The 22,855-nt window shown below is 44.2% G+C and overlaps 1 long non-coding RNA gene across 4 annotated transcripts in view; it reads left to right on the plus strand.

Annotated features, from left to right (window-relative positions):
• LOC134911445 (uncharacterized) overlaps positions 1–22,855 on the plus strand; it is a 109,401-nt gene that overhangs the window by 63,035 nt on the left and 23,511 nt on the right. Inside the window, exon 1 of one of the 4 annotated variants that reach the window (XR_010176577.1) lies at positions 7,488–7,853. The exons of the other annotated variants lie outside the window; for them this stretch is intronic. This is a non-coding gene — a long non-coding RNA (uncharacterized LOC134911445). Of the gene's footprint in view, positions 1–7,487; positions 7,854–22,855 lie in introns of those variants that run through there. 4 annotated transcript variants of the gene reach the window in all.

Here is a 22,855-nt window from a genome sequence, read left to right on the forward strand (position 1 = left end):
CTTAGGTCGACAGTGTCTAAGTCAACCACTATTGGTCGACAGTAACTAGGTAGACAGGGATTCTAGGTCGACATGTTCTAGGTCAACATGTTCTAGGTCGACAGGTCAAAAGCTTGACATGAGTTGTTTTTTGTTTTTTTTGGTGTCATCTTCTCTGTACAGTGACCGGGAACCCCAATTAGTGCACCGTATCCGCTCGCAGCTTCAGGCAAGGTTGGTTACTATTCCCAATTGTAGTCCACGTGGATCGTTAAGTATGAAAAATTTGAAACAGACCCTGTCAACCTAGTTACTGTCGACCAATAGTGGTCAACCAAGACATTGTCAACCTAGAGACCGGATACCATTACATCTAGATCGTGGATGGGCAAATTTGTGATTTACGCCATTGCCGGATTTTTCAAAAAAAAATAGGCACAGGCATTGAAGAGGTCGAATCTTATATGCCATAAAAACAGCCTATAAATGCCAACTACTGTACGTATCCCCCCCACCTCCGCTGCAGAAATACTCACCACCCATCTCCCACCTAAATCCACCATCCCCCACCTAAAAACGCTATAGCGCATTTTTGCGAACACTGACAATAACACAATATAACCCACATTACATTTATAAAATATACACAACACAATTTATTTTTTTCAGAAAACTTTAAAAAATTTTAAACAGGTTAACTTCAACGCCAATTCTGGCCAGGATTCAGAGGCTGTACCATGAGAACGAGTGCCTTTTTACAGGGACTACGCCAACAGAACAGGAATCAGGCATATCCCAGTACAGTAGAGGCAAACACAGAGCAATTTCGCATTGGGTGAAGAACAGCAAATTTCCAAACAGTCTTCCAATCAGTAGTCCGGGACAATGAGGTCACAAAACCAACACTGCAGTGCTAATGACCTCAATAAAGTTCACTGGAAACAAGAGCGTAGGATAAGGTCACCAGCAGATTTTTCCACCAGAACTAAAACACTGGGTACAAAAAATGAATCATAACTTAAAATAACGTGGGTCGCCCAGCACAGAGGACTGTGTACTCGGCATGTCCGATTACATGCCACTGGACGAGGTGCTTGTTGGGGGGAGGGGCTGGGCTGTGTGGCTCCCGCCAGAAAAAAAGACGTTTGCGGAGGAGGGTTTACCGGCGCATGCTCCATGGGGGGGTGGTATGGGAAGGTGGGAGGGGGCAAATTTATGAGATGCCAATGGTCAGCTGGCACTATCCACACACCGGCACCAGTGCTTGACGCCTGGTGCGTGAGGTAGCCTCATAGACTAACCGTTTATGGCTCATCTTTTGATCCTCGGTCATCAACCATATCTCCGCTGCAATATAATTGCAGAACTGTTGATCCACATCCGGGGGCCTATGCAGAACCTCCTCGACACGTTGGAAAAACTGCTGGGAGCCAGAGGGGTCGCTATAGGGGGCAGAAGTGGTCCTCCTTACCGTGCACCTTGTTCTTGCTGGACGCGACTATGGGGTTGCCACAGTCTCCACAACCGGCTCCTCCACTTCTGCCCTTGGCTCTGGTAGGCTCCTCCCCCAACTCCGGGGTAAGTTCCTGCAATATAAGGAAAAAAAATTAGGTCTATGTAAAAATTTGTGGGTGGCATACAAAACAAATGTGTGTGTACTTACCAGATCCAGACTCTCCTGGGCCTCCTCTTCCACAAGAACTGGAGACTCTGGATCCAAAGCGTCCCGTGACTTTACCCGTGGCTCTTGCACCAAAATGAACTTCAATTGGTCATAGTACCACAGCGTCGGCTAATAGACCTCATCTGTCCCGGCTCTGGATCGCTGCGATTCCTGCACCTTTGTGTTCCTTTACAAAAACTGTTCGGAAATTTGCTATTTTCTTCTTCACCCAAGGCACATCAGCAAAAGAGTTTCTGCCTCTACTGTACTGGATGAGCTGTTGATATTCCCGATTCCTCTTTGTTCTGTTGGCATACGGTAGTCCAGACTTCTGACATGCCACAGGCACTCGTTCTCATGGTAGAGATCGATGAACCCTGACCAGAATTGGCGATGCTCGTCAATTGTCATTTCTGGTTGAAAATAAAATAACACAATTAACCTGCAAAATACAACTGTCACATACAAAATGCCTAAAAATACTATTAATTAATATTAAACAACATTAACACATTAAAATACAATGCACCACCCCAAAAATGCAGCCCTCAATTCACCCCCCCCAGTCCCCCCAAACATTGGTAGTGTACAGCAGCCATGTGGACACATGTAGCACCCCCCTGCCCCCCCCAAAAAAAAACAAAAACAAAAAAAAACATTAGTGCATGACACATTATGTCGCACAGTGCCAGTTACATTGCCCCACAGTGCCAGATACATGCCCCACAGTGCCAGATACATGCCCTACAGTGCCAGTTACATTGCCCCACAGTGCCAGTTACATTGCCCCACAGTGCCAGTTACATGCCCCACAGTGCCAGTTACATGCCCCACAGTGCCAGATACATGCATCACTCAGTGCTAGAATCATGCATCACTGTGCAAGTTAAAGGCACCACTCAGTGGCAGTTACATGCCCCACTCAGTGCCAGATACATGCCCCACTGTGCCGCCCGCCCCCTTCCCCCCGCCCCGGTCACTCACCGCTTGTTGATATCTATGTGAGGGGAGGAGAGCGCAGCGCAGCGCCTCTCCTTTTCCTCACCGCTCCAGGTCTCCGGCAGCTGTCTGGCGCCGGTTCGCTAGCCAATCAGAGCTCGCGGACCGGCAGCCAACCAGGAGCCGGTCCGCAAGCTCTGATTGGCTATTGCCGCCGGAGACCGGACACAGCAGCGCTGCTAGTGCTGTCAGCGGCGGTGAGGGGAGGGAGAGACGCTGCGCTCTCCTCCCCTCACATTTCGGCGTGACAGAGGCGAGTGGGGCATGATGCCCTGGCCGCCGGCGGCGCCCCCCTCTCCTGGGCCTGCCAAGGTGCCCAGGGCACGTGTCCCACTCGCCCTACCCTTGTTACGCCTCTGCCCCCACCATGCCAGAAACACACTGCCCCCAGTGCCAGAAACACATTGTCCCCACTGTGCCTGATCCACATTGCCCCCACTGTGCCAGAAACACATTGCCCCCACTGTGCCAGAAACACACTGCCCCCCAGTGCCAGAAACACATTGCCCCCCAGTGTTAGAAACACATTGCCCCCACCGTGGCAGAAACACATTGCCCCCACCGTGCCAGATACACATTGCCCCCACCGTGGCAGAAACACATTGCCCTCAGTGCCAGATACACATTGCCCCCACTGTGCCAGATAAACATTGCCCCCAGTGCCAGATACATTGCCACCAGTGCCAGATACATTGCCCCCAGTGCCAGAAAAACATTGCCCCCAGTGCCAGATAAACATTGCCCCCAGTGCCAGATACATAGCCCCCCAGTGCCAGATACATAGCCCCCCAGTGCCAGATACATAGCCCCCCAGTGCCAGATACATAGCCCCCCAGTGCCAGATACATTGCCCCCAGTGCCAGATACATTGCCCCCAGTGCCAGATACATTGCCCCCAGTGCCAGATACATTGCCCCCCAGTGCCAGATACATTGCCCCCCAGTGCCAGATAAACATTGCCCCCAGTGCCAGATACATAGCCCCCAGTGCCAGATACATTGCCCCCCAGTGGCAGATAAACATTTGTCAAAATCGAAAGAAAAAATCTCACTTTGTGTACACACCTTAACTTAATATAGCTGGAGGTAGACGAGAGTATATACAGTTCTTTCAAAGGAAATACAGTAAAACTCAAATTAGTTTTTGAAAAATGTCTGATTTTGACTATTACAGATTGAAGTAACAGCACTGTTTTTCTGGGGTGTGGTATAATAGATCAACCCTATATAGTCAACTTGCAATAGATTGACAGGGTCAAAAGGTCAACATGGACAAAAAGGTGAACATGGAAATGGTCGACACATAAAAACTAAAAGGTCGACATGGAAATGGTTGCCACATAAATGCTCAACACAAGTTTTTAAAATGTTTTTGGATGTCATTTTGTATGTTTCATGACCTGTGACCACAATTCACTAAGATCAGCACAGGTTACTATTCCCAATCGTAGTCCACGTGGATGGCAAATCAAGCAAAAGTTGAAAATAATAAAACAAAAACTGTGTTGACCATTTTTTGTCTACCACTGTTATGTCGACAGACAACCTGTTGACCTTTTGTACCTGTCGACATTAGACACAGTCAACCTTTTACCAGGGGAGTCTAAAGAGAGGAGGGGACCCGCGTGCAGCCTCCATTGCAGTCCCTCTTCTCTCTGGCAGTTACTGTAGTCAGGGCCAGACTGCCATCTGGCACTTCTGGCAAATGCCAGAAGGGCAGATGGGCTGGTGGGACGGTCCTATCACACAGCTCCCCCGCCTGTCTCCATGGAAATGGAGGCGTGAAGCAAGTCCACACCCTCTGACTCTCGGCATGCCATGTTTTGCACGCCCCCGTCCCCATCTCAATGGTAATGGGGGGAGTGCGCACACATGCCAGGGCCGATTTCATCCCTCAGTCGGTCCCTGACTGTGGTAGACTCTGGCATAAAGCCAGAGTCTACTGCACATGCACAGGTTTCCGGGAACATGGCTCCCATGCCTTGTTGCTGGGGACACCTCCAGTGCATATGCGCAGGAAATGGCTGCGGTGGCAGTGTAGGGCCGGCGCCGCGGGACTCTGGAGAGTGGTAAGTATACTCTATGGGTGCAGTGTGTGCGGTGTGGCCCCCTCTCCCCCCGGACCTAGGTGCCCATGTGCACAGCACACACTGCACCCATTATAGAAACGCCTATTCCTTTTACCTGTTGAAAACCTACTGCATGTTGACCGTATGGGGTCAACCTAACTATTGGTGACAGTTGCATATCAGAAAACGGTAAAATAGGTGGAATTACAAAGGCAGTATTACAGCACATCCTGGAAAATCCTCATCTGCAGTATAACAGTTGGCTGTGAGCTAATTAAGGATTTTCACTGTACAAAACTGATTGATTACAGAGTCATAATTAAGAAACTTGTCTGTGAAGTGGTAGCCCTCAGATCAAGAGCAGGTGCAAACTCTGCATGACCTGCTAAAAGTCATTTTCTATCCCAGAGCTCTAGGTGCCATGCTATTTCATTACAGCAATGAATTGTGCCAGCACTGCTCTACTAGTTAAATGTGTATTTTATCACTATGTATGAGAAAAAGTGGTATTATTAAAACATGATTGTATGTGCTAATCAGATGTATGTCTGGGTTTTCCTTATCATTATTAAAATTCTTATTCATTTCAAATTAAAAGCTTTAGTTTGTAGATATAATATTTCATTGATGACTATGTTGTTTTACATTTATAAGACCATGGAAGGCAGGCTGCAGAATGTAGAAGTCATAATCCTAGGTGGGGATGTGATTTTAAAATATTTTCATTGCTGTACATAATCTCCTGGCACCACTTTTTGTAAACATTGTGAAACTTTTAAATTGAAGACATTCTTTGCATATGTAGTTATAACCAGGGCTTAAAGTGGTCCTGGTGAGGTGGTGGAACTCTTGGAGGAGGACCATGGAGGCACCAGAACCTGAGGAAGGAGTAGGTGGCTGCAGCTCATCAGCAACACTAGTGCCGCCTCTATCATCGATTGACGCAGATGATGGGGCAGGCTTTTCTGTTGGAATTACTGTGCAGGGCAATGGAGGAGGTGGAAATAGTTCTCCCTACCATTACAGGTAGTGGAACTCAGTTCCACCTCGTTCCCCCCCACTTTAACCCCTGGTTATAACCTTATTAGAATGCAAAGCAATATTTGTTTTCTTTGTTCCAACCATTAGCAAGGATTAGAATTTGTTATATAGGATACATTCATCATGTAAATATTGCCAGCTGTGAAAAGTTAGGATTGAAGTTGAGTTTCCTGTAAATTTCGGATACATTCATCATACTTCATTAACCTAATTATCACTTTTGAAAAGCTGCATTTGCTGTGGAGACAGCTTTTCGTAAGCATGAGATACTTCACTGTCTCCTCTGCTGCTCAGATGATATTGGCCCATCTTCAAATTGTGCATGCGCCCAGGGCCTTAGAGAGCAGGGCTAGGCCAGGGTACTGTCGGAGGCGTGGCCTAATCCTGGAAATGTGCTTATGCCCCCATACCAAAAAAAAAGAAAACCTAGTATGCGCTCCATGACGCCACATGCTGCATTAGGGGCACTGTGCTTCCCTCAGCCATAGGCATATCCAGAGGAGGGGCAATCTGTGTGATCTCTCTACCCACATATCAAGCAGGCGGTGGAGACTCAGCGGAAGCAGCTTCTCTGTACAAATTGCAGCCCTGCACACAGCTTTGTGTGCTGGGCTAGGGAGAGAGACTGCTGTCATTAACAAGTAATAATTGGTGGTTGTGGTGACTGGGCAATTAGTACCCCCTCCACCCTCCTTTCCGAACCCCTGCATGCACCTTTTAACATATTGGGCATGTGCAGTGTTCGTGTATGTATGTATATATATATATATATATATATATATAAAAATTAGTATAGGTAATTTATATCCGTCTTCCTAATGAAATGTACAAGAGTAACCAGAAATGTAATTATTGAACTATACTAGATAGATAGACAGACAGACAGACAGATAGGTAGATAGATAGAGGCAAACAGGGTTTCCTAAGGTGACTGGCATGTCTCTTATTGCAAAAAAGGAACCCAGCGGCACTCCACAGATTTTTAGGAAAAACAGATAAATGTTGAATCCAAATCATGGTGGAACAGGCATAGTGAAGACCAATGTTTCAAAGCCACCCAGGCGGGTTTTTTTTCACGGTGCTATGCACAAATAAACAAACATTTTATTGTTTATTTGTGCATTGCACCTTGAAAAAAAGCCTGTACCACCATGATTTCAATACATTTAACTGCTTTTCCTAAAAATCTGTGGAGTGCCGCCGGGATCCTTTTTTACAATAGGAGACATGTCAGTCATCTTAAGGAACCCTGTTTGTCATTATCTACATTGAGGAGGGCACCCCAATGGATACAAGTTTTGGAGTGAGTGCTTTCTTGAACTATAGAGGTATATATAAATATATAAATATTGTGGTGAGAGGGGCTATCTCTCACACTTAATTACCCACTTTCTGGGTTTTCCAAGCTCCCTGTCATACTTTCCAGTTTGACTATAAAAATGATTGGAATATCACAGAGAAGATGCTTATAACCTCTAAGCCTATTCTTTGTATTATTGCAAGCATTTTATAAATAAAATTGTCCAGAGTTGCAAGGCTCTGTGATTGCAGGGAGAGACAGAGATGAGGCAGCCAGAGCTGAGCCTCATCTCACACGCTGTCAAAGCCTGCCAGTACAGCGGAGCTGGGCTACACAGCAGCCAATCATGCTGCTTAGAAAAGAGAAATGGGAGTCATGCCTCAGTGTGGGGGTGTACTTGTGCTCTGATGGGCAGCTCGGATTGGTCATGTGACCAATCCAGGAAGTGCAGTTAGACAGACATCTGAGCTGGGTTGTGTCTATTTGCTAGTGGGCTATGGGACATTTGACCCACGTAACACGCAAGAGAAGGGGAGGAGCAATTTCTGCAAAGGGTCCAGAAATGGACCCTCGCGAGCTCGCTTCGCTTGCCACGCTTCGGGTACGGTGATTACTAAAGGTAATAGTTGGTGGCGTGGATACTGAAAGTAGTATCCTGCCATCCTTGCTCCGCCCCCTGACATCACAGGTCCCTTAGCCTACTAGAATTTAGCATCTACCATCGGAGCTGAGCAGCCTGACAGGGGAGGAGGGAGATGCTGATCTGAAGTGCAAGCAGCAGCCACCCGTGCACAGTGACTGGGGTGAGTAGCAGCCATAACCTGGATTCTGTGTGTGAGTCATCTGTAGTGAGTGTGGGGACAGGATTGTATGTGTGTGTGTGTCATCTGTAGTGAGTGTGGGGACAGGACTCTCTGTGTGTGTGAATCATCTGTGGTGAGTATGCGTACAGGATTGTGTGTGTCATCTCTAGTGAGTGTGGGAACAGGACTGTGTGTGTGTGTGTGTGTGTGTGTGTGTGGCATCTGTAGTGATAGTGGGCACAGGACTGTGTGTGTGTGTGTGTGTGTGTGTGTGTGTGTGTGGTCACTGACAGCTTTGCTGGGTTCCAGTAATGAGTGGGGGCGTGGCCAGAGCACTTATGAAAATAAAAAAAAACCTCTGACATGCGGCCGCAAAGCGGTGTCCGAACTGGTGGTTGGCAGCACAAGGGAGGGTGCGTTCGCTCCCCTTCCTTTCATCACGGGAGAGAGGACTGGCCACCGCTGAGCTGCCTGTCACCCCAGCACACGCCCGCATCTGCTGGGCTGGGAGAGAGGCTGCTGCAGCGAAGGCCAGTTCTCTCTCCCCACCAGACATGCGGCTATCAGCTACAAGGAAGTGGGAGGGCAGTGGGACCAGGGTCCCCTCCGGGCCCCTCTAATGGGCCCTAGCCAGGTAGAGAGTACCCTCCACCCACTCTCGGCGCAACTGTGTGTGTGTGTGGCACATACTTGCCTACCTGACCCTCTCCATGAGGGAGAAAATGCTCTGTTCCTGGACTTTCCTGGTAATGTATGATTGCCATCACCTGTGGTGAGCTAGGTAATTGATAAGAAAGGTGTTTCACCACAGGTGATGGCAATCATACATTACCAGGAAAGTCCAGGAACAGAGCATTTTCTCCCTCATGGAGAGGGTCAGGTAGGCAAGTATGGTGTGGCATCTGTAGTGAGTGTGGGGACAGGACTGTGTGCATGTTACATTGAATAGGTGGTCACAGACTCCCAGCAACCAGACCAACCCCCATGTGTGCCTCCCCAGCCTCTGACCTCACCGCAGGTCACTGATATATATATATATATATATATATATATATATATATATATATATATTTCTCATATGTCCTAGAGCAGAGGTTCTCAAACTCTGTCCTCGGGGGCCCACACAGTGCATGTTTTGCAGGTCTCCTCACAGAATCGAAAGTGAAATAATTAGCTCCACCTGTGGGCCTTTTAAAATGTGTCAGTGAGTAATTAATACACCTGTGCACCTGCTGGGTTACCTGCACAACATGCACTGTGTGGACTCCCGAGGACCGAGTTTGAGAACCTCTGTCCTAGAGGATGCTGGGGTCCACTTCAGTACCATGGGGTAAAAACGGTTCCGCAGGAGCCATGGGCACTTTAAGACTTTTCTAGAGTGTGAACTGGCTCCTCCCTCTATGCCCCTCCTCCAGACCTCAGTTTAGAAAATGTGCCCAGGCAGACTGGTCGCACTCCAGTGGAGCTCTACTGAGTTTCTATGAAAGACTTTATGTTAGCTTTATTATTTTCAGGGTGACTGCTGGCAACAGTCTCCCTGCTTCGTGGGACTTAGGGGGAAGAAGCAGGAACCAACTTCCTAAAGAGTTTCATGGCTCTGCTTCTTGCTGACAGGACACCATTAGCTCCTGAAGGGTACTGAACATTAGCTGCGGCTATGCGCTCACTCCCACAGCACACCGTCACCCCCCTAACAGAGCCAGAAGACACGTGAGTATTATTACCGGAGATCTGCAGAGAGGGATCTCCGGTCATCGTGACGGCTCAAGGTACCGCGCAGCGGGCGGGAACGCTGCACGAACATGCTATCCATAACGCACGGGGGGGGGGGGGGGCGCTCTGGGCAGCATGAAACAAACTCTCACTGGCAAAAGGTAGCATACTTTGTTTTTACACTGTCCTACACCCCCGCCAGTGTAAATATATATTCTGTAAGCTGAGGAAAAAGGCGCCATTACAGGGGGCGGGGCTTCTTCCTCAGGCAGCCAGCACACTTCTCAGCGCCATTTTCTCCCATTAGCTGCAGGGCAAGAAACGCTGATCCTCCTCTCCACTTCTGAATCAAGTATCAGGGTGCAAAAAAGTGGGGGGGGGATATTCTGTGCTATAACCTATTATTTATAATATAAAGCGCTTAAAGGTTTCTGTGTACAAAGTACACGTCACAGGGATTTTGACTCTGTGTACAAAGTCCGCGACACAGGGATTTTTTTTCTTTTGGCGCTGAGTTGTGAACTGGCAATTCCTTTCTGTGTCCTTCTGACAGATTTTACTGTGGGTCTGTCCCCTGAAGCCCTGGAGTGTCTGTGGTGTGATTGTGCACGTGTGTGACATGTCTGAGGCAGGGAGCTCTTCCCCTGAGGGAGCCATTTTAGGGACACAGAGTTGTAATGTGGTGGCGCTGCCGGCACACCACGAGCCTAAATGGGTGAAAGAATTACGTGATAGTGTGAATCATATCAGTAAGAGATTAGATAAGTCTGAGTCTCATGCAGAAAGCTGGAGAAAATCAGTCGAAGATGTGATTTTTAATACTTCTGCCTTTTCATCCACAGGGGACCCCTCTGGGTCACATAAAAGATCATTTGCACATGTAGTACAAACTGATACCGACACGAACTCTGACTCCTGTGTCGACATTAGTGATTCCAGGGGAATAGCTCCAAAGTTAGCAAAAAACATTCAATGCATGATTGTTGCTATAAAGGAGGTGTTAGAAGTTACTGAGCCCCCTCCTTTACCACAGGAGAAGGCTTACTTTTACAAAGAAAAGAAAATTAATGTAACTTTCCCTCCATCTCATGAGCTGAACACACTCTTTGAGGGAGTCTGGGCAAACCCTGAAAAGAAATTTCAGATTCCCAGAAGGATTCAGGTAGCTTACCCTTTCCCTGCAGAAGACAGGAAAAGGTGAGAGTCACCTCCCATCTTAGACAGTGCCCTGTCATGGTTAACAAAGAAGGTGATTCTCCCTGCGCCTGGGACGGCTTCACTTAAGGAGCCGGCAGACCGCAAGTTGGAGACTACGTTGAAATATATTTATGTAGCCAATGGGACACTACTCAGGCCTACCATTGCCTGTGCGTGGGTGAGTAGTGCTATTGAAAAGTGGTCAGAAAACCTGTTCTCAGACATTGACACAATAGATAGAGACGAGATTCTCTTAAAGTTAGGTCATATCAAGGACGCTGCTGCGTACATGCTAGAAGCCATGAAAGATATTGGTCTCTTGGGATCAAGAGCCGCTACCATGGCGATGTCAGCACGAAGGGCGTTGTGGATTCGCCAATGGAATGCTGATTCCAAAATGAATATGGAGGCTCTCCCGTACAAGGGCGAGGCCTTGTTTGGAGATGGGCTGGATGCCTTAGTTTCTGCGGCTACCGCAGGTAAGTCGACATTCTTGCCTAATGCTTCTGCGCCGGCTAAAAAGACACATCATTCTGAGATGCAGTCCTTTCGGCCTAATAAATACAAAAGGCTAAAGGTTCCCCTTTTTTTGCAGGTAAAGGAAGGGGAAAAGTAAAAAGTCCACAGCGTCTACAGGATCACAGGAGCAGAAGTCAACCTCTGCTTCTGCCAAATCTTCAGCATGATGCTGGGGCTCCCTGGCCGAAGTCCGCTCAGGTGGGGGCACGTCTGAAACTCTTCAGTCAGATTTGGATTCAATCTGGCCTGGACCCGTGGATTTACAAATAGTATCCCAGGGGTACAAACTGGAGTTTCAAGACATTCCCCCATGCCGATTTTTCAAATCGACCTTACCAGCTTCTATCCCAGACAGGGAAGTAGTAGCAGCCGCAATACAAAATTGTGTCAGGATCAAGTGATTGTCCTGGTTCCCTTGTCGCAACAAGGAAAAGGGTTTTATTTAAGCCTATTCGTAGTTCCGAAGCCGGACGGCTCGGTCAGACCGATTCTAAACCTGAAAACTCTGAATCTCTACCTGCAAAGGTTCAAGTTCAAGATGGAATCTCTGAGGGCAGTGATTTCCAATCTGGAGGAAGGGGACTTCATGGTGTCAGTGGACATAAAAGATGCCTACTTACATGAATCCATTTATCCCCAACATCAAGCTTATCTGCGATACAGGATTGTCATTACCAATTTCAGACGTTGCTGTTTGGACTCTCCACGGCACCGAGGGTGTTCACCAAGGTCATGACGGAGATGATGGTCCTCCTTCGACAGAAAGGAGTCAATATAATTCCTTACCTGGACGATCTCCTGATAAACGCAAGGTCCAGGGAAAGGTTGGTGCAGAACATTGCACTCTCCCTGACAGTACTTCAACAACACGGTTGGATCATAAATTTTCCAAAATCACAGTTGGAACCGATGACAAGATTGTCTTTTCTGGGGATGATACTGGACACAGAAGTACAGAGGGTATTTCTTCCAGTAGAAAAGGCTCTGGAAATCCAGAAAATGGTCAAACAAATTCTGAAACCAACAAGAGTGTCGATTCCAACAGTTTGGCCGATTCCATGCCAGAGTATTCCATTGGGACCTGTTGGACAAGTGGTCCGGATCCCACCTACACATGCACCAGAGGATAATCCTGTCATCCAAAGCCAGAATTTCGCTCCTGTGGTGGCTACACAGTTCTCACCTACTAGAGGGACGCAGGTTCGGTATTCAGGACTGGGTCCTAGTAACCACGGATGCAAGTCTCCGAGGCTGGGGAGCAGTCACACAGGTGGAAAGCTTCCAAGGAAGATGGTCAAGTCAAGAAACTTGTCTTCACATAAACGTTCTGGAGTTGAGAGCCATTTACAACGGCCTTCTACAAGCGGTGCATCTTCTTCGTGGTCAACCCGTACAGATCCAGTCGGACAACGTAACAGCAGTCACGTACATAAACCATCAGGGCGGAACGAAAAGCAGAGTGGCAATGGCAGAGGTGACAAAGATCCTCCTCTGGGCAGAAAGACATGCAAGAGTTCTGTCGGCAATTTTCATTCCAGGAGTGGACAACTGGGAAGCAGACTTCCCCAGCGGACACTATCTCCATCCAGGAGAATGGGGCCTCCACCAAGAAGTCTTCGCAGAGGTGACAAGTCTTTGGGGAGCTCCTCAAGTAGACATGATGGCATCTCGTCTCAACAAGAAGCTTCAGAGATATTGTTCCAGGTCGAGAGACCCTCAAGCAATAGCAGTGGATGCACTAGTGACCCAGTGGGTGTTTCGGTCGGTGTATGTCTTCCCTCCACTTCCACTAATACCAAAAGTTCTCAGGATCATAAGAAGAACACGGGTTCGAGCGATCCTCGTTGTCCCGGACTGGCCAAGGAGTTCTTGGTATCCAGATATTCAGGAGTTACTCATAGAAGATCATCGGCCTCTTCCTCTTCGCGAGGACCTGCTGCAGCAGGGGCCGTGCGTTTATCAAGACTTACCGCAGCTGCATTTGACGGCATGGCTGTTAAGTGCCGGATCCTAGCCCGGAAGGGTATTCCCAAAGAAGTCATTCCCACTCTGATTCAGGCCAGGAAAGGGGTAACGTCTAAACATTACTACCGTATTTGGAGAAAATATGTGTCTTGGTGTGAAGCGAAGAAGGCTCCAACGGAAGAGTTTCAGTTAGGACGTTTTCTCCATTTTCTTCAGGCGGGTGTGGATGCGGGCCTACGATTGGGCTCAATCAAGGTCCAGATTTCGGCCTTGTCCATTTTCTTTCAAAGACAATTGGCCTCTCTTCCAGAAGTTCAGACCTTCGTGAAAAGGGTTCTGCACATTCAACCTCCATTTGTGCCTCCTGCGGCACCATGGGATCTTAACGTGGTTTTACATTTCCTTCAATCGGATTGGTTTGAACCTCTCCAGGAGATAGAACTGAAGTTTATCACTTTGAAAGTGGTCATGCTGTTGGCCTTGGCATCCGCAAGAAGGGTGTCTGAGTTAGGGGCCTTGTCTCACAAGAGCCCGTACTTGATTTTCCATGAAGATAGGGCTGAGTTAAGAACTCGTCAGCAATTTCTTCCTAAGGTGGTTTCTTCTTTCCATATAAACCAACCTATTGTGGTGCCAGTGGCTACTGACACCTTAGCTGGTTCAAAGTCTCTGGATGTGGTCAGAGCTTTGAGAATTTATGTTGCAAGAACAGCTCGGATACGGAAAACAGAGGCTCTGTCCTGCTTCTAAGCAGACGTTTGCGCGCTGGATCAGAGGTACGATTCAGCATGCTCAGGATTGCCGTTATCAACTTCGGTAAAAGCCCATTCTACTAGAAAGGTGGGCTCATCCTGGGCGGCTGCTCGGGGGGTCTCGGCTTTACAACTTTGCCGAGCAGCTACTTGGTTAGGGACAAACACGTTTGCTAAGTTTTACAAGTTTGACATCTTGGCCGATGAGGACCTAAAGTTTGGTCAATCGGTGCTGCAGGGACATCCACACTCTCCCGCCTGTACTGGAGCTTTGGTATAACCCCATGGTACTGAAGTGGACCCCAGCATCCTCTAGGATGTATGAGAAAACAGGATTTTAATACCTACCGGTAAATCCTTTTCTCCTAGTCCGTAGAGGATGCTGGGCACCTGGCCCAGTGCGTTCTTTACCTGCAGTAGTTATTTTGTTATAATTTTACACAGGTATTGTCTTGCAATTATTTTCAGCATGTTGCTGAAATACGTTATGCCCATTGGCATGTATTGTGTTGAATGCCATGTTGTGAGGCATGGTTGAAGTGTGAGCTGGTATGAATCTCACCGTTATCCTTAAAGTAAATCCTTTCCTCGAAATGTCCGTCTCCCTGGGCACAGTTTCCTATACTGAGGTCTGGAGGAGGGGCATAGAGGGAGAAGCCAGTTCACACTCTAAAAAAGTCTTAAAGTGCCCATGGCTCCTGCGGAACCGTCTATACCCCATGGTACTGAAGTGGACCCCAGCATCCTCTACGGACTAGGAGAAAAGGATTTACCGGTAGGTATTAAAATCCTGTTTTCTCTAGCATCCACTAGGGGACACTAGAGGCTGATTACGCTGGGGATAGACGGGCTGGCTATCAGGAGCTGGCACTTTAACTAATGAAAGAGAATGCAGACTCATCCCCCCTCTATCCACCACAAGCCCCAGTTTTTTTAATGTGCCGAAGGAGACGGTCATCTTTTTTAGTGCTCCTGTACTATGATACCAAATGAAGAGAGACTCTGTGGAGGCCCTTCGCCACCTCTGCAAAGATGGGGTCCGGGACCTCGGGCAGCCTGACAGCCAGAGGACGCGTCAGGACAGGACTGTCAGCACTTACTGAAAAGTGCTTGCCAGCCTCCGATCGCCAAGCTGTGCGTCTGGAGTCTACCACTCACAGGTAAGAGCACTGCTTCCCCTCTGCCCCCGCAGAACGGCTGGGGGACACTGCACTGAGCCACGGGAAGTGGCATACAAACACCGTGACTATGAAAAAGCTGCGGTGAGACAGCGGGTCCCCGGAGCATTTACCCTTATACGGGGCAGGGGAGGGGGAAGGTTACAGCTCATAGCGCTGATGGCTCTGTATCTACTTTGCTCATATAACCGTGTACCCAGCCACGTTTGCAATGGCGCTGAGTGGGCACACAGCAGCGGGAAGGAAGGGGGCGGAGCTTCTTTCTAAGCTCACATATACTAAACGCCGTGACATTCCTCTTATCTTGCAGTGACTCCAGCCTGCTGACTCCTGAAAACAGCATTCCTTCATCTCCTGGAGGCTGAAGGTGCTGGGGACGGATTAGGGAATTGAAACCTTTTAGGGAACAGACAGCGTTCAGCAAATTATATCGATTTTAAGCATAGAGAGTGCTTTCTCCTCCTCTATCTAGCTCCCTATCCCTTATTGTGTGTTTCACAGTGGTCTAGTGTCCTTGTGCAAGACCCACAATGGGAGGAATACAGTGCCAAAGACTTCTCAGAAGTTCTTTACATGTACTAGGTGCAATAAGAAATTGCAATATGCAAAAGGGGAACAGCCCTCTCTGCTGACGCAGAAAAGGCTGAAGAAAAAAGAAGACCTAATCTTTTTCTGGGGCACGTTTTCTATATGAGATAAAAATTAAAAATTAATTCTTTATTATTACTATATTAAAAAGTTCTAGGCTTGTTCATCAGTAAATAATGTAGGCATGAAATTTGCCAATTATGTAGCGATAATCTCTATATATTCGCACCCGGGTATCCCTATTTATTTGGATTCCATCTACAAATAGATATACCTTAGGGATATGATCACATTTATCTCCTTCACCGAGATTTAAAGGACATCAGAAATTACTGGAGTTTGTATGTACTCCTATTGTTGAAGATTTTCAAAATCAAAAAGAACACAAAAGAGTATTCTTTATATTTTTGTTGGAGTTTGTATGTACTCCATTTTATTGTGTTCTGTTCAAAAATAAAAAATAAAAAATGGAACAGATAATGTGTTTGTCCCCTCGCAGTTATATGTGTGAGCGGAACACCTAACATGTGGCGTATACACATAAATCTGACCACCACCACTGTACAATTTATATAATCCTTCTTCAATACCACTGTATACAATATATATGTCAAAACACTTATGCCTGTTCTCTTAATTCTATCTCGATATTATTCCACACCACTGCACCACTGGATCTAAATATGCATTATAAACAATGGTATCCACAGGGTATATCTGTTGGAAAATAGTTCCTTTAGATCTTGCTGATTTGAAATTTGTAGTATCAGCTAAAGCACATTAAATATATACTGCTTGTTGTCATATACATTTGAAAAAAATCAAAGTCTATTGTTCCAAATGGTAAGTGCTTAATTCCTATGTATAAGTGTATTCAGATGTGTGGATCCCCACACCTGCAAATTTTCAGAACACACCCATATTTGCTGGGAGGCATATATCCAACATGAGGAATTGCAGCGATTACTTCTATAACTCATTAAATTTGATATGTATACACACAATTCCACAAAATTTGCTAAATAACCTAAATAGAAAAAACAGATACTAGGTTGCTTTTGAGATGCACCAGGAGCACTGCTGTCTAATGTTAATTACTGAGACAGCAACGAGGCATCCTGCTAATTGAAAAATTGTGACCATCTATTCATATAGAAGAAAAGCAATGGGCAGAATGATACTCCATACAAGCATTCAGTGCAATATAGGTAAAGTGACAAATTGCGGTTTGGTCAAATATACTTTACGTATACAGGGAGATGATCCAGCAGTGTTAGACCACGGTGAAGAGAGATCGTGATCTCCGGCGTCCGTGTCCGTGAAACCGGAAGTCGGAGCCGGCCCGGGGCGGAAGTGACGTACGTTTCGCTATCCTAAACTTGTTCACAGTTGCCTAGTGACCGTTGGCCTGACACCTTTTTGTACCATGTCAGCGCCATGTTGTCAAGGATATGACCTTCCCTACAGACCTATTTTCAGAGCAGTGTGTTCGCTCTAGTGTTTCTACAGTGACATTAAAATTTCAGCATATATTTAAAGTTACATTCCTATTTATATATTTTATTATTGTACCATAACTATTATAAAACACTATTAAAAAATACACTTTTATTTTATAAAATTGTTGAGGATTTTTTTCTTTACAATAAATCGTTAATCATTGCCTTTATCAATGGCTAAGCGACCTGACAGATTATATTAAGTAAGTTTTCTTTTTCTACGGGATTCATTTCCCTTGAGAGGCAGTGAGATTTGGATAAGAAGACTCTTTTCTACATTTAAATGGGAAGATATAGTCTTAGATTGTATATAGGAGCAAAAAACTTTATTGGATGATTATTGCGGATAATTGTTTAATGAATAAATCCTATAGCCAGAAAAGTACTTGGGATAAGACTATCCTTATTTGACCTTTTTAGTCCCTTCCTTGTAATGAGAATGAGGGATTCCTTACTAGATAATTATTTACAGGAAAAAGAACACTCCAGATTAAATATATATAAGGAATTATTATCCATGGTCCCGTTAATAATTAATTGTAGTGAGGATAAGTATTCTGAACAATTTATCTAGAATCCATCCTAACTATTGTGTAATAATAGTGTTGGGTATGTGATGTGAGATTAATTTATTGTTTCTGTGAAAGTGTTAGTTAAAAATCCCAAAATTGTTACGTGCAAAGCTATCAGTATATCGTGTGAAATATGACTCTGCCCTTTTTACAAAATACTCCTTGTGTGAGCTATGTGAGTATTGCCATTTATTATTGAAATTGTATTTTTACAAAATACCCCTTGTGTGAGCTATGTGAGTGTTGGCATTTGTTATTGAAATTGAAGTGGCAAGTGAAATGAAAAAAATGAAGATAAGGGGGGGAAATAAAAAGGGGAGGGGGGTAAAAAAAGAGAAAAGGGAAAAAAATATAAAATGTGAAAGAAGGTTTGAATGATGAACTATACATTGTGAAAAATTGGATTCTAATTACTATATACCCCTCGTGCTACAGCCATATAGTAGTACCTATGCTTAATTAAAAAGGGAAAAAGATGATGGGGGGCCCGAGGGAGGAAAGGAAAAGGGGAAAAAAAAAAAGAAAAGTCCCCTTTATGGCAAAAATGCACTGTAATTGATTTGTTCATTCATCCCTTCAGGAGCTACAGTGTTCATCTTGAAAATCCACTCACTTTCTTTTTGTAGCAAAGTTTTAGTGACATTTCCTCCTCTAATGCCAAGATTCACTCGTTCTAGGCCAAAGATCTTGAAATTTTCATGTGAGCCTGAATGGAATTTGAGGAAGTGATATGCCACTGTTGTTATCTGTTTTTAATTTTGTAGATCCGTTCTAACATTCCGGATATTTCCCATATGTTCTAATGCTCGCACATTGAGCATTCTGGTCGTCATGCCTATGTATTTCTTCGGACAGTCACATTGAATACAGTATATCAAATTTGTAGTTCGACAATTAAAGTGGCTCTTCATTTTGATGGTTCTCCCATATTTATCCTCTACTTCTTTCACTGGGCTCACATATTTGCAAAGTTTGCAATTACCACAAGGATAGGTACCTGTTGTTGCCGGGGTCTTAGGTTGTTGTGTGGAGAAATGACTCCTGACCAGTTGGTCCTTTAAGTTGGGAGCACGCCTCCAACTCATGTCGACGTTCTTCTTTAATTTTGTCCCCAGATCTTGGTCTGAGAGTATTATGGGCCAATGCTTCTGTATAATTTCTTTAATGGCCCTCCACTCTATGCAAAAATTTCCTACAAACCTAATGGTGTTATCCAATGGTTTCTGGGGCTTATCTTTAAAAATCAAGGAGTCTCTGGTCACTTCTTTCAAAGAGTTCTTTGCTCGCTTAATCATTCTTCCACTATACCCTCGCTCCTTTAGTCTGTATGTTAGTTCCCTACTCCTATCATTGAATACCTCGTCACTGGAGCAGTTCCTCCTCAATCTTAGGAATTCTCCTTTTGTAGATTTAAAGTATTGTTGTTGAGTACTTTTATAAATTCTTTAAATCTACGATTCACTTACGAATGGAGCAAGGAGAGCATTTCCTTTTTGGATCTCCGGATTTACCGAACTTCGGACAATATGTTGGCCACTGAGATTTTCCGCAAAAGTACCTCCACCAACACTCTCCTTCATTGTAATAGCTTTCACTTTCCTCCGACAATTTATAACATACCAAAAGGAGAATTCCTAAGATTGAGGAGGAACTGCTCCAGTGACGAGGTATTCAATGATAGGAGTAGGGAACTAACATACAGACTAAAGGAGCGAGGGTATAGTGGAAGAATGATTAAGCGAGCAAAGAACTCTTTGAAAGAAGTGACCAGAGACTCCTTGATTTTTAAAGATAAGCCCCAGAAACCATTGGATAACACCATTAGGTTTGTAGGAAATTTTTGCATAGAGTGGAGGGCCATTAAAGAAATTATACAGAAGCATTGGCCCATAATACTCTCAGACCAAGATCTGGGGACAAAATTAAAGAAGAACGTCGACATGAGTTGGAGGCGTGCTCCCAACTTAAAGGACCAACTGGTCAGGAGTAATTTCTCCACACAACAACCTAAGACCCCGGCAACAACAGGTACCTATCCTTGTGGTAATTGCAAACTTTGCAAATATGTGAGCCCAGTGAAAGAAGTAGAGGATAAATATGGGAGAACCATCAAAATGATGAGCCACTTTAATTGTCGAACTACAAATTTGATATACTGTATTCAATGTGACTGTCCGAAGAAATACATAGGCATGACGACCAGAATGCTCAAGGTGCGAGCATTAGAACATATGGGAAATATCCGGAATGTTAGAACGGATCTACAAAATTACAAACAGATAACAACAGTGGCATATCACTTCCTCAAATTCCATTCAGGCTCACATGAAAATTTCAAGATCTTTGGCCTAGAACGAGTGAATCTTGGCATTAGAGGAGGAAATGTCACTAAAACTTTGCTACAAAAAGAAAGTGAGTGGATTTTCAAGATGAACACTGTAGCTCCTGAAGGGATGAATGAACAAATCAATTACAGTGCATTTTTGCCATAAAGGGGACTTTTCTTTTTTTTCCCCCTTTTCCTTTCCTCCCTCGGGCCCCCCATCATCTTTTTCCCTTTTTAATTAAGCATAGGTACTACTATATGGCTGTAGGACGAGGGGTATATAGTAATTAGAATCCAATTTTTCACAATGTATAGTTCATCATTCAAACCTTCTTTCACATTTTATATTTTTTTCCCTTTTCTCTTTTTTTACCCCCCCTCCCCTTTTTATTTCCCCCCCTTATCTTCATTTTTTTCATTTCACTTGCCACTTCAATTTCAATAACAAATGCCAACACTCACATAGCTCACACAAGGGGTATTTTGTAAAAATACAATTTCAATAATAAATGGCAATACTCACATAGCTCACACAAGGAGTATTTTGTAAAAAGGGCAGAGTCATATTTCACACGATATACTGATAGCTTTGCACGTAACAATTTTGGGATTTTTAACTAACACTTTCACAGAAACAATAAATTAATCTCACATCACATACCCAACACTATTATTACACAATAGTTAGGATGGATTCTAGATAAATTGTTCAGAATACTTATCCTCACTACAATTAATTATTAACGGGACCATGGATAATAATTCCTTATATATATTTAATCTGGAGTGTTCTTTTTCCTGTAAATAATTATCTAGTAAGGAATCCCTCATTCTCATTACAAGGAAGGGACTAAAAAGGTCAAATAAGGATAGTCTTATCCCAAGTACTTTTCTGGCTATAGGATTTATTCATTAAACAATTATCCGCAATAATCATCCAATAAAGTTTTTTGCTCCTATATACAATCTAAGACTATATCTTCCCATTTAAATGTAGAAAAGAGTCTTCTTATCCAAATCTCACTGCCTCTCAAGGGAAATGAATCCCGTAGAAAAAGAAAACTTACTTAATATAATCTGTCAGGTCGCTTAGCCATTGATAAAGGCAATGATTAACGATTTATTGTAAAGAAAAAAATCCTCAACAATTTTATAAAATAAAAGTGTATTTTTTAATAGTGTTTTATAATAGTTATGGTACAATAATAAAATAAATATATAAATAGGAATGTAACTTTAAATATATGCTGAAATTTTAATGTCACTGTAGAAACACTAGAGCGAACACACTGCTCTGAAAATAGGTCTGTAGGGAAGGTCATATCCTTGACAACATGGCGCTGACATGGTACAAAAAGGTGTCAGGCCAACGGTCACTAGGCAAATGTGAACAAGCTTAGGATAGCGAAACGTACGTCACTTCCGCCCCGGGCCGGCTCCGACTTCCGGTTTCACGGACACAGACGCCGGAGATCACGATCTCTCTTCACCGTGGTCTAACACTGCTGGATCATCTCCCTGTATACGTAAAGTATATTTGACCAAACCGCAATTTGTCACTTTACCTATATTGCACTGAATGCTTGTATGGAGTATCATTCTGCCCATTGCTTTTCTTCTATATGAATAGATGGTCACAATTTTTCAATTAGCAGGATGCCTCGTTGCTGTCTCAGTAATTAACATTAGACAGCAGTGCTCCTGGTGCATCTCAAAAGCAACCTAGTATCTGTTTTTTCTATTTAGGTTATTTAGCAAATTTTGTGGAATTGTGTGTATACATATCAAATTTAATGAGTTATAGAAGTAATCGCTGCAATTCCTCATGTTGGATATATGCCTCCCAGCAAATATGGGTGTGTTCTGAAAATTTGCAGGTGTGGGGATCCACACATCTGAATACACTTATACATAGGAATTAAGCACTTACCATTTGGAACAATAGACTTTAATTTTTTTCAAATGTATATGACAACAAGCAGTATATATTTAATGTGCTTTAGCTGATACTACAAATTTCAAATCAGCAAGATCTAAAGGAACTATTTTCCAACAGATATACCCTGTGGATACCATTGTTTATAATGCATATTTAGATCCAGTGGTGCAGTGGTGTGGAATAATATCGAGATAGAATTAAGAGAACAGGCATAAGTGTTTTGACATATATATTGTATACAGTGGTATTGAAGAAGGATTATATAAATTGTACAGTGGTGGTGGTCAGATTTATGTGTATACGCCACATGTTAGGTGTTCCGCTCACACATATAACTGCGAGGGGACAAACACATTATCTGTTCCATTTTTTATTTTTTATTTTTGAACAGAACACAATAAATGGAGTACATACAAACTCCAACAAAAATATAAAGAATACTCTTTTGTGTTCTTTTTGATTTTGAAAATCTTCAACAATAGGAGTACATACAAACTCCAGTAATTTCTGATGTCCTTTAAATCTCGGTGAAGGAGATAAATGTGATCATATCCCTAAGGTATATCTATTTGTAGATGGAATCCAAATAAATAGGGATACCCGGGTGCGAATATATAGAGATTATCGCTACATAATTGGCAAATTTCATGCCTACATTATTTACTGATGAACAAGCCTAGAACTTTTTAATATAGTAATAATAAAGAATTAATTTTTAATTTTTATCTCATATAGAAAGCGTGCCCCAGAAAAA

Source organism: Pseudophryne corroboree, chromosome 4 (genome assembly GCF_028390025.1).
Source record: "Pseudophryne corroboree isolate aPseCor3 chromosome 4, aPseCor3.hap2, whole genome shotgun sequence".
NCBI classification, from domain to species: domain Eukaryota; kingdom Metazoa; phylum Chordata; class Amphibia; order Anura; family Myobatrachidae; genus Pseudophryne; species Pseudophryne corroboree.